Raw genomic sequence first — 13635 nt, forward strand, 5'->3', positions numbered from 1 at the left:
ATTAAATAAGACACGGTCCAAGTAATCGAATTATTTTATTACTTGGATGAAATTATTGTTTACAGAAACAATTGAAACGGAATGAATAATTTATTATAAATACAGATTGTTGTAGTTTATAATTTGGAAATATTTTTGGTACAAGTAATTACGAATTACTAGTCGATTTTGTAAATGACATATTTTATGAGTATGTTGATTTTTAATATGTTAAAAATACATTACATTGTGACATTTCATGTAACATGTCACATGTGACAAATTTGACAAATGACAAAAATAAAATGGATTCTCCATTTTATGTCTTAAAACCGAAAATGTGGGTGGGCATATAGTTTATATTGTGTTATTTATTTTAAATGAAAACACAATCATAACAATAGGTAGTTGGCTTTGCATGCTTGGTCTCTTGTGAAGAGCAAAAATGAAAGCTATTGGGCAACCTACCCAATGCCATTATTTCGGCCATATGAAGAGAAAAGAAAGAGTTTTTCTTTTCCTAATCAATTCATTCATTCTTCATCTTATTTTCTAGTGTAAGAAAATCTATATGCTCTCTACAATCTTATGAGATTTCTAGAGAAATAAAATCACAAAATTCCTCCTCTCTCCACCGAAATATGTGAGAGTACAAAAACATTTTTGTGTTATATTTTAAGTAAGACTAATTTTAATACTAGATCATATTATATTAGTCTTTAAGATGTATTCCTTGGGTATATGCTTTTGGGAGGGATTCTACACTTGAATCCTTGTTCTTCCATTTGGAAAGCTCAAGAACAAAAGAGAAGGAGATCTCTTTTGTGCCCATAAAACCGAATCATCCATTGTAAGAATATGATTTCTTCTCCTTTTGTTTATTTGTTTGCATGCATAAAATCCGTATTTAATTTTATGACAAATTAATTTTAACATATATGAGTATGTTAGTATGTATATGAATCTACATTTCCTTCAACTGGAAATGCGTGGCCACGCTCGGAAGGTATCCAGAGTGGATAAATCCGGTCAATCAGTTATTCTCCAGATCGAGGAAACCACTCTCGATATGATCACTTGCAAGTACGACCTGAAAGACACCTTGCATTGAGTGGGAGATAGTAATAGGACAAGAGAATTGGTGACGCACACTTGTCGAGGACAAGTGGGAGATTGTTGGGAAATGTGTCCTCAACAATAGTGCGATCATATGATTTAAATATCATTATTAAATCTCATTTTAAGAATACAATTGGGAAGTAATATTGTTACTATCAACTGGTCAACATATATCGGTAATGATTGGCTGACTAGAGTTTGACATTACTGTCGTGCGACGGTGGTGACCAGTTGATCCCCTTAGGTCATACCTATAGGGAAATACTCTTAATTGATTATTTAATTAATCGAATACTGATACGAGTTAATTAAATTGCTTAAAATTGACGGATGATTTTGTGAGTATAATTTACGTATCTTATTGTAAATATGATTAAATAAGACACGGTCCAAGTAATCGAATTATTTTATTACTTGGATGAAATTATTGTTTACAGAAACAATTCAAACGGAATGAATAATTTATTATAAATACAGATTGTTGTAGTTTATAATTTGGAAATATTTTTGGTACAAGTAATTACGAATTACTAGTCGATTTTGTAAATGACATATTTTATGAGTATGTTGATTTTTAATATGTTAAAAATACATTACATTGTGACATTTCATGTAACATGTCACATGTGACAAATTTGACAAATGACAAAAATAAAATGGATTCTCCATTTTATGTCTTAAAACCGAAAATGTGGGTGGGCATATAGTTTATATTGTGTTATTTATTTTAAATGAAAACACAATCATAACAATAGGTAGTTGGCTTTGCATGCTTGGTCTCTTGTGAAGAGCAAAAATGAAAGCTATTGGGCAACCTACCCAATGCCATTATTTCGGCCATATGAAGAGAAAAGAAAGAGTTTTTCTTTTCCTAATCAATTCATTCATTCTTCATCTTATTTTCTAGTGTAAGAAAATCTATATGCTCTCTACAATCTTATGAGATTTCTAGAGAAATAAAATCACAAAATTCCTCCTCTCTCCACCGAAATATGTGAGAGTACAAAAACATTTTTGTGTTATATTTTAAGTAAGACTAATTTTAATACTAGATCATATTATATTAGTCTTTAAGATGTATTCCTTGGGTATATGCTTTTGGGAGGGATTCTACACTTGAATCCTTGTTCTTCCATTTAGAAAGCTCAAGAACAAAAGAGAAGGAGATCTCTTTTGTGCCCATAAAACCGAATCATCCATTGTAAGAATATGATTTCTTCTCCTTTTGTTTATTTGTTTGCATGCATAAAATCCGTATTTAATTTTATGACAAATTAATTTTAACATATATGAGTATGTTAGTATGTATATGAATCTACATTTCCTTCAAATATGAGATGTTCAATATGGAAAGAGATGAGTCAATTAATACTTTGTCTTCACGTTTTTCATGTATTGTCAATGACCTTAAGAGTTTAGGTAGAAGTTTTCAATCCAAGGATTTAGTCCGTAAAATTCTTTGTAGCTTAACTGAAAAGTGGCAACCGAAGGTTACGGTTATTGAGGAAGCTAAGGACTTTTCATTGCTCACCCTTGATGAACTTATGGGCTCACTTATGGCTCATGAGTTAACTCTCATGAAACGTTCTAGTGAAATCTCTAAAGGGAAATGACTCGCTCTTAATGCTCTCTCAAGTGATGAGGAGAATGAAGATGACGAGTTTGCAATGTTCACTAAAAACATTGTTGGCATGATAAATGGTCGAAACTCTCAAAGGTATAGCAATAATTCTAGCAAACGTCGTTTTCCTAGGAGAAGGTCTAATTCCACTGTTGGTTGCTTTAAATGTGGTGACAAAGGTCACCAAATCAAAGAATGCCCAAAGTGGAACGATATCAAATCCAAAGAAAAACGTGATTCCGCTAAACGTGAGTACAAAAACAAAGTAATGACTGCTATTTGGGGCATGTCTGATTCTGAAGAGGACGATGTCCTTGAGGATGAATTAGACGCCAAACTTTGCATCTCGTCTAGTTCCTCAAAAAGTGCTTCCAAATCCTCAAAGAAAGAACACATCAAGTGTCTTATGGCTCACTCCGCGGATTCAGACTCTGATTCAGACCATGAGGTAATTAAGCTCAAGAAAAAGGTTCGATCTTTCTCTAAAGACAAAGTTTGTCTCCTCCTAGATCAATTTATTGATAAATGTCGTGTCCAAACTAATAAGTTGGAAGCTATGCAAATTGAAATTGAGGACATAGCTGAGGAAAATGTCGTCTTAAAAGAAAGTCTAAATGAGAATGATCAACCTAGTTCCATGTTGAGTCTTGAGAAAGAAATCAAAAAGCTTCGAAAACAAAATTTGTTTTTAGCCAACAAGGTCGATGAAACGGGTGCAACAGATCCCTGCACTGTTGCATCCAGTTCTAACAAAGAAAATGTGTCGTCACTAACTCAAAAACGTGACCAACTTTTGATTGACTTAGCTACTCGTAACAATGAAAAAGATGATCTTGTTAAGATTGCTGAAATGTTGAATGATGAGTCTAGTCATGTCAAAAGTGCCTTAGAACGAGCTCAAAAATCAAATGATGACCTTCTTGCTCAAATTGAGATGTTAAAAAGGGATGAACAGACTCATGCCACAGAGGTCTCTACTGTAGCATCCGAGTCCAGAAAAGAAATAGATACATATCACTAAATTAGTGTCTTCCTTGACTAAAGAAAGTGACTCTCTTCTAGCTGACCTCACATTGTGTCAAATGGATAATAAACAATTGGAACAAATTGGGATGTTACTTAGTGATGAAGCAAGACTTGCAAAACAAGCTTTCAACAATTTAGGTAAATTGAATCTTAATCATCTTGCTAAAATCGAAACATTGACTAAAGAGCTAGATGAGGCTAAGATGTTCTACTTAAAATGGGAAGGAAGTCAGAATGTTTTAGAGTTTCTCTTGAAACAATCACAAGAATATTAAAAAATTGCAAAGAAAGCTGGACTTGGTTTCAAATGCAATAGTAGCACACACTGTTGCACTCGAAACCAGGATCCAAGCCAAACTGACTTCCGAAGAAGAAAGTATGCTGGTCTTCCTGAGTACATCATTTGTAACTATTGTGGCAAAACAGGTCATGAGTTTAATAGTTGTGAAAAAAGAGTCCGTGACTTAGAAAGAAACACTAAAAATGCTAAACAAGTGTGGATCAAGAAAGAGGAAGTCAAAAAGGTCGTTGTCAAGAAGGAACCCAAACTTGTTTGGGTTCCTAAACTAAATGTTTGATTTCTTATAGGCATTAGTGAGGGGAAGCAGCAATTGGTACTTAGACAATGGATGCTCTCGTCACATGAGGGGAGATAAAAGCCAATTCCTCTCGCTAGAAGCCTACGATGGTGGCATGGTGACTTTTGGCGACAACAAGAAAGGTGAAATCATTGGTATTGGAAAAGTTGGTAAGTCAAAGTCATTATGCGTGGACAAAGTGTTACTTGTCAAAGGTTTGAAACACAATCTCTTGAGCATTTCACAACTATGTGATCGAGGTAATATTGTTGAATTTCTTGCTAGTGAATGTAGAATCATCCATGGAAAAACTAGAGAACTCATACTTGAAGGTAAACGTGTCAAGGATGTCTACATGACTAATTTATATTCATTGTCGGGTCAATCACTATCGTGCATGAGTGTTCAAAAGAACGACCCTTGGCTTTGGCACAAACGACTTGGTCATGTAAATGCTAAGACACTTAACACCCTCAAGAGACTTGATCTAGTTGAGGGCATTCCTAACATTAAATTTGAGTTTAAATCACTTTGTGATGATTGTGTTAAAGGAAAACAAGTTAAATGCTCTTTTAAATCCAAAAAGGTTGTTAGCACTTCCTTACCTCTTGAACTCATTCATATTGATTTATGTGGTCCCATGCGCATTGTGAGTAGAGGTGGAAGTCGTTATATTTGTGTCATTGTAGATGACTTCACAAGATTTGTTTGGCTTCTCTTCTTAAGTTCTAAGGACCAAACATTTGATGAGTTCTTATATTGGGTCCAAAAGGTTCAAAACAAATTTGGTTATAAACTTGTCTCATTGAGATCCGACCATGGAACCGAAGTTGAGAACTTGTCATTTGAGTCTTATTGTAATGAGAATGGTGTTAGTCATAACTTTTCGGCCGCAAGAACCCCACAACAAAATGGTGTTGTGGAACGAATGAATCGAACTCTTGAAAATATGGCTAGGACCATGCTCATTAGCTCTAAAGTTCCTAAGAATTTTTGGGCCGAAGCCGTAAACACATCTTGCTATATTTACAACCGTGTCATGATTAGAAAAATCATTGAGAAAACTCCCTATGAACTACTACGAGGAAGAAAACCTAATCTTTCACATTTAAAATGCTTTGGTAGTAAATGCTTTGTGCACAATAATGGAAAAGACAACCTTGGCAAATTTGATGCTCGTAGTGATGAAGGAGTTTTTGTTTGGTATTCCGATCATAATAAAGCCTATAAGGTTTATAACAAAAGGACTATGAAAATGGAAGAAAGCGTTCATGTAATATTTGACGAATCTAGTCTTTTTGTGTCAAACACACAGGTTGATGATGAGGATGATGAATATGATGATGACTTTGAGATTGGTATGACACGACATGATATGGATCAAGTGGTGGAAGAGGCTGAGCAACAGTTGGAGCCACTGTTGCTTAAGGAGGATGTCCAAAATTCAGGGGGAACTAATCGTCCTCCAACACAAGATGATGCTAGCTCATCCAGGGAAAACAAGGATGGTGAAGAACAGCCAAATCAAATCATAAACGAATCACAATCACCTCCTTCAAACAATCCTCATGCAACAGTCCCCTCTACTATTGCAGACGAACAAACCGAATCCTCTAACTCACTTATTCCCAAAAAATGGAAACACCAAATCTCACATCCTCTATCAAACCTAACCAGTGACCTAACCTCTGGAATAAAAACCAGATCATCGCTCCAAAATTTCTGTGCACACAATGCTTTCATCTCTCAAATCGAACCAGACCATGTCACAGTAGCCCTGATTGATGAATGCTGGGTGATAGCAATGAAAGAGGAATTGGAGCAATTCGAAAGGAACAAGGTATGGCACCTTGTCCCTAGGCCCTCCCAACGTACTGTAATTGGTACACGGTGGGTCTTTCGCAACAAGCTAGATGATGTTGGAGAAATCGTAAGGAATAAAGCTAGACTAGTGGTGCAAGGCTTTAACCAACAAGAAGGAATTGATTATGATGAAACCTTTGCACCGGTAGCTAGGCTTGAGGCCATACGAATGCTTGTAGCTTTTGCATCATATCAAGGTATAAAGCTTTTTCAAATGGATGTCAAAACCGCATTTTTGAATGGATACCTTGATGAAGAAGTATTTGTTGAACAACCTCCGGGCTTTGTAAACAACGAGTTTCCCAACCACGTTTTCAAACTTGATAAAGCACGTTATGGTTTAAAACAGGCTCCTAGGGCTTGGTATGACAGGCTTTCAAAGTTTCTATTGGAAAATGGTTTCTTACGTGGGTCCGTGGATAAAACGTTGTTTATCAAGTCACAAGGAGATGAACTGTTGCTTGTGCAAGTATATGTCGATGACATTATTTTTGGAGAAACTAACAATATTCTTTATAAGTACTTTTCTGATTTAATGACTTCCGAATTTGAAATGAGTATGATGGGAGAACTTGGATTTTTTCTTGGTCTTCAAATCAAACAAAATGAAAACGGAACAATGATTCATCAACAAAAGTACTTAAAAGAAATGCTAAGTAAGTTTGGGTTGACTAATTCTAATCCTATGCCCACACCAATGGTGCCTAAAGTCAAGCTTGACAAGGATGAAAATGGTAAGAGCATTAGTGAAAAGGTATATCGAGGTATGATCGGTTCCTTACTCTACTTAACCGCTAGTCGACCCGACATACAATTTAGTGTGTGTGCTTGTGCCCATTTCCAAGCAAATCCTAAGGAATCACATTTTAAAGCCGTCAAACGGATTTTTAGGTATTTGATTGGAACATAAAGGCTATATCTTTGGTACCCAACTCACTACGAACTTGATCTTGTAGGATTTTCGGATGCGGATTATGCCGGTGATACATTGGATAGGAAAAGCACTTCGGGCATTGCTACATTCCTAGGACCGTGTCTCATTTCATGGGCTTCTAAGAAGCAAAACACCGTTTCCTTGTCCACGGCCGAAAGTGAATATGTGAGTGCCGCTCTATGTTGTGCACAAATTCTTTGGGTACGTCAACAATTGCATGATTATGGCCTTATTTTCGAGACTACCCCCATATTTTGTGACAATACTAGTGCGATCAATATATCAAAGAATCCTATACAACACTCACGAACTAAACACATCGACATACGACATCATTTTTTACGTGATCAAGTTGAAAAGGGTAATATATGTCTAAGGTTTTGTAAAACGGAAAATCAAATTGCGGACATTTTCACAAAACCGTTGGAAAGAGAACAATTCGTAAGACTTCGGTCGGAAATTAAAAGTAGTATAAAGACAATGGAAGGCCTATATGGCCTTATATCAAACGCGCCATCTTTCATTATTGTCCAAGCTTGTTCCTTTCCTCTTTGTTGGTATAATTCTCATCTTTTATTTACATTTACTTCAATTGTTTACATTTCTTATGTTGTTTAATCATTATTCATCTAAAGTAGTAATCTTTATCATGTTTACAATGTTTACTTGTGTTTTGTTGAAATTTATTGTTAATTTCTCACCCATGAACATGAGTGAGTAGTCTTATCTAAGGTCATGGGGGATCTTGGGTGATTAAAAGGGTGAATTTGGGTTGTTAACCTTTTGAATTGGGTAATTAATTGGTCTTACTCTTATGCATATGAAGTGCTCGATGAAATGTTTGAACGAAAGTTTGAGTCTTTTATTTGCATGTTTAACTTATCTTGGTGCCTATGCTATTAGATAGTCTTTATGCATGATTGTGATGAGTTTGTATCAACTAAGTGAAAGCTTGTTTGTAAACCCTTACTCCCATGCCTATGAAATGTTTGATGGATTGCTTAAATGAGAGTTTGAGTCTTTCATTATCATGTTTAGTCTATCCTAGGTCGAAAGACAATGAAAGGCCTATATGGCATGGTCGAGACGAGTTTTTCATACTAAGTAAATGCTTGTTGGTTAGCTCTAATTGACTAAGAAATTAGGATCAATCATAGGCCTTTATCATTACCCATTTCTTGTTAACAACCCTCTCTTCCCCGACTTACCCAAGTGAACCCAAGGACCTTAGCTTTTATACATTTGATTAGAATCAATTTTCATTTAGCTTAATTTTATATCTCATTTGCATCTTAGTTTACAATTAATCAACCTCTTATTTTTATTTGACTAAACTAAAGACTTAAACCGACCAAGTATCTAACCCCCGCCATCTTTGTGTTCGACACCCTAATTATACTACTTAATTTGGGTTCTTTATAAATTGTTTTTGATTGGGAAACGGCGGCAAATCCTACTATATCAAAATGGCGCCGTTGCCGGGGATGGCGTTAGGTTATGCTTAGTTAGTTAAAGTTTATAGCTTTAGTCTTTAGTTGTTGTTTGCTTGTTTGTGTAGTTTGTGTGCTTCTTGTAGAGTGTGTGTGTTTTTTACCTTACCCTAGTGTGTAAAAGCACTAGGAGTCTTACGGTTTGTCAAGTTGTATGCCTAGGAGGAACCACCAAGCTTTGCTCTTTGACTCCGATCCCGAATGGCTTTTTAGAGCCTTAAGGAATAGGACCATTGCAAGGGTTAGAACCTCTTCTCAAGCAACCATAAACCAAGCAAATCCACCCATACAACCTCTCATTGAAAACACAACTCAACAACAACCAAACAACACAATTGAGCCTTCAATAGAAAATCCATTTCAAAACTTCCAATTTTCTAATAGCCCACCTCAAACACCACCCCCTCATATACCAAATCCACCACCACCAATGGCTTTACGTGACCATAACCGCCCTAACCACAATGATGCTTGTGACCCAATTAATTTTGGCACCTTGGCCCCAAACAACTTTGAAATGCATCCCGCCCAAGTCGGGTTGATTGAGAAGGATTTGTTCGGGGGGCATATTGAAGAGGATGCTCATGCTCACCTCCGGAAGTTTAAGAGGAAGGTTTCAATGATGAAAAAGAATGGGGTGTCCGAGGACACCTTGATAATGATGTTGTTTCCGTTTTCATTGACGGGCAAGGCGGACCGGTGGTTGAACATTCACCCCCCGGATACCTTCACGACATGGGATGCCTTGGCTAAAGCATTCATGGCCAAATATTACCCTTCATCAAAGACCGCAATGCTCCGTAATGAGATTCATACATTTCAACAAGATGACGGGGAGTCTTTAGGTGAAGCTTGGGACCGATATCAAGACTTAATAGCAAGTTGTCCCCATCATGGAATCCCGAAATGGTACATCACTCAAACATTCTTTCAAACGTTGCTACCTAGGACTAAGGAGATGGTAAATGCCTCCGCGGGGGGAGGATTTGATCACTTGAATGATGAAGAAGGCACGGCATTGATCAAGAAAATGGTGGATTCCGAGGCAAACTATGGCACAAGAGTGAATGTCTTGAGAAGAAGTAAGCACCATCCCGAATTCTTAGTGAATGTGGAGATTAATGCTAAGCTTGATATGCTTACCAAGAAGCTTGAAGAGTTGAGTAAGAAGAAGCAAGTGAACCAAGTGAGCCAAACTACCACACCTCATGGACCATCCATGGAAGAAGTGATGCAAAGATCAACTTGTGAGTCATGTGGAGGGATGGGTCACACTTATGAAGTATGTGCAAATAACCATTAGAACAACTTTGATGGGAACAATGTGCAAGAGGTGAATGCTTTCCAAGCATTTAACAATTTTTCCAACCGTCCACCTAGGCCCTCATTCAACAACAATCAAGGACCCAACCAAAGCTTTGCCAACCAAACTCAAGCATACCAAGAATATAGAGGTAACCAAGGAAACCAAGGTAATCAAAAATTTTACCAAGGAAACCAAGCAAACCAAGGGTTTGGTCAAGGATTCAATTAATGGAACAACAACAATTGGAACAATCAAGGATACAACAATAATCAAAGTTACAACCAAGGGTTCAATCAAGGGTACCAAGGGAACAACCAAAATTCCAACTTTAGAGATCAAGGATATGGCTTGACTCTTCCAATTTCCAACCAACCTTTCAACCAAGAGCCACTACCCCAAGCAAGTAATACCATGGGAGATGATAAATATGACAATTTAGTGAAGTTGATAGGGGATTTAGCAGGTAATACCCAACAACAAATCAAGAGTCTTGAAGCTAAAGTGGCTTCCCAATCTCTCATGAGTTCTCAAAAACCACCGGGTGTATTTCTAAGACAAGGGCAAAATCCAAGGGACCCTATGAAGGCAAAGGAAGTTAATGCTATCATGGTTGGATTTGAAGAGGAAAAAGAAGAGTCATTTGATTTGCCAAGTCAAGAGGAGTTATCATACACTACTCCCTTTTCCATGGCTATGGAAACATTCCAAGAAGTTGACCATGAGCCCGAAAAAGAGAGCATAGAAGACTATGTGCTTGAGCAAATAATGACAATTCGTGGTACAAGCTTGGATGTTGAAGTCGACCCGGATAAGGGAGAGATGGTTATGACTACACCAACCATTATGAGTGAAGAATTTATGCTTGAAGAAATTGTGGGAGCACCAAATGTGATGGTAGAAGTTGAGGATAACCCGGAAAAAGAAGAGATGGTCATGATGGAAGAACACTCTTTGGCCAAGCAAGAAGAAGTCATTTCTAGAAGAGTGTACATTAGTGAGCATGAGCTTTATTTCTCAAGTGAGAAGTGCAATGTGGTCAAGTCTAAAGAAATCCCCATCAAACTTGATGACCCCGGGAGTTTCTCAATTCCATGTATCGTTGGTGACCGAAAGGTGGATAGTGCTTTATGTGACTAAGGGGCAAGTGTGAGTGTCATACCACTTGCCCTTGTGAAGAGGTTGAATATTTCAAGCTTAACCCGTACTTCTATTACAATCAAGCTTGCCGACGGGACAATCAAATCTCCAAATGGGATTCTCAAGGATATCATGGTTCAAATTGGTAATCTTTCAATTCCTACCGACTTTGTTGTGTTGGACATCCCTATGGGAAGACGCTCTCGTATTATTCTTGGTAGGCCATTCTTGGCCACGGGAGGAGCCGTCATAGATGTCAAAGAGGGACAATTGTCATTCAAGGTCGGGGAGGAAAAAGTTGAATTCAAGCTACCGCATGCTTCAAAGAAAACCGTGGTTCAAAACATGTTTGCCGTGGAAACTTTAGAGTTCCATGAGAATGAAGATGAGAACATGGAACTCTTGATTGCTTGTGAGCCAAAAGTTGATGATGAGCCACCGATTAAGTTACTTGGAGAAGAAGTGAATGTTAAAGATAAGTGTGGGGAAATGGGCAAGACTTGGGAAACCGAGTTCAATTCTAGCACCAATGCCCCTCCAAAATCAAAACCAAGAATTGAAAAGAAGAAGCCAAAAAGATGGAGGAAGAGATCGAAAGGAAAGAGGGTATGTGACCCTAGTGTTGACAAAGAGACTAAGGAAAAGCTTGAAGAAGAAATGAACCGAAAATGGCAAGAAGTTCAAGATGCCATGGGTAAGTTGCATGCTTTGATGATGAAGAACAAGGGTTCATGTGTTGTTGATCCTTCTATTGAAGGTAGAAGGTTGGTGGGATCTCGGGATATTGATCCCGGTTGAATGAAGTCCTTGAATGAAGAGGTTTGGTGGAGTTACTTAAGAACCACCGCAATGTATATATTCTCCTTCTCTTTAGTTAAGTTTTTACCGCATTTTGCATTTAGTGACATGATTCGAAAGGGAGCTAATCTAAATTAGCTCTCTTTGCATTCATATAGTATAGTTGCATCGTATTTCAATATTGCATATAGATTAGATCATACATTGCATACTTATTTGAAAATCACTAAAAAATTGAAAAATCAAAAATCAACAAAAACATGTATTTCATTTCCGAATTTCATCCACACATTTATTTCCATTGGAAATACGTAAATAAATAAGTGTGGGAAGGAAATTCCATCATTTTAAAAATCCAAAAACATGTTCTTTAATTTCGAAAAATTCAAAAACCACCAAAAATATGTTGTTTATTTTTCCTATTCTCTCCCTATACTTTGTTCCATTGAGGACAATGTAAATTTCAAGTGTGGGAAGGGAAATATCCACCTTGTGAATATTTCTATATTTGTTCATATACATATATACTTGTTAATTTGAAAAAAAATTATAAAAAATGCCTAAAAATTAAAAAAATTCCAAAAATATTGCATTGTTTATATATGTTTGGCTAACCTTTGGCATAAGCATTGACCATTTGAGGCAAAAAGTATACTAGAAGACCGCTTGGTATAGACGTTCTTATCTCTTTCTCCTTTTACCGTTCTTTCTTTATATATCTTGCATATTTGAAGAAGGATGGGAAATTTTGTGCCTTGGATGTTCCCTTGGGGAACTTTTGGATTGTTGGTGTTGATGTGTTTCTAGGATTAGTCAATGTTGTTTCACGTTTCAATTCATATTTGTTTAATTTCCGCATGCATTGTGGCTTGTATATATTTGTTTGTGCTTAATTTGCGTTTGCATTGAGTTTTTGAATACATGTTTTCAAAAAATGTGGTCTAGGGAGGGATTATGATACCCCAATGATGAGTTATGTCTTGATTGTGCCTTCCCCCTCCCCGTGGCTCACACCCGTGTCACATGGTTAGCATATGGAAAAAGGGCATGTCCACCAAGTTTTGTCCGCCTTGTGAGACCGAGAGGACCGTAGGCTAGACCTAGACCTCGACCTAGCTACTCAAATGTGAGGATTAGAGCCTCCTAGGGACGGTGCATTCATACCCGACCCCCACTTAGGATTGTGAGTAGGTCTCCTCGCAAGACGTGTTATGTCTAGACACATAAGTGTGTCATTCCGTCCTTAGGCCATGATTTGCATTTCATTTTTTGTGTGCACAAGTTATGAAATAAAATTTGTTTCCACATGCACATGAACCTCACATAGCCAAATTGCCTTGTTTTGTCCCTTCCATTATCTCCCTTTTTGATTCACCCCCTTTGAGCCTCAACCTATTCATTTGGCAAACTCACTAAAATAGCTACATCCCATAACCACCCTTCCTTGATCAAGAATTGGTCAGTTTTGTAGTAGTAGTGTAGGAAGTGATTTGGGTCATAGTGGTGGATAGTATACATATCCACTTGGGTCGAACTTGGTATGCATTTGACATTGTATATAATTAAGAGGTTTTGAAAAAGAAATGAAAAACAAAATAGAAAAGTGAAAAAGTTGTGAAAAATTCAAAAAAAAAAGAGTTGGTTGTTTTGTATATATTTGTGTTAAAAGAAGAAAAAGGCAAGCAACACCCATCCTCATCAGTAAACGGGGTAGAAAGAGTCGTTGCTAAATAAAGGGGCAAATTGATGCTTTTCCAGAATGAGTCGGGTTTACACAATTTTTG

At 37.1% G+C, this 13635-nt stretch overlaps 1 non-coding gene and 1 pseudogene across 1 annotated transcript; one reads left to right on the forward strand and one right to left on the reverse strand.

The window, feature by feature from the left end:
* LOC141592147 (uncharacterized) overlaps positions 1-13635 on the forward strand; it is a 272781-nt pseudogene that overhangs the window by 89390 nt on the left and 169756 nt on the right.
* Positions 9404-9510, reverse strand: LOC141593899 (small nucleolar RNA R71). Its single transcript, XR_012521955.1, has one exon. It is a non-coding gene; the product is annotated as a small nucleolar RNA R71 (small nucleolar RNA).

The sequence above is a fragment of the Silene latifolia genome, chromosome 7, assembly GCF_048544455.1.
Source record: "Silene latifolia isolate original U9 population chromosome 7, ASM4854445v1, whole genome shotgun sequence".
Taxonomy (NCBI): domain Eukaryota; kingdom Viridiplantae; phylum Streptophyta; class Magnoliopsida; order Caryophyllales; family Caryophyllaceae; genus Silene; species Silene latifolia.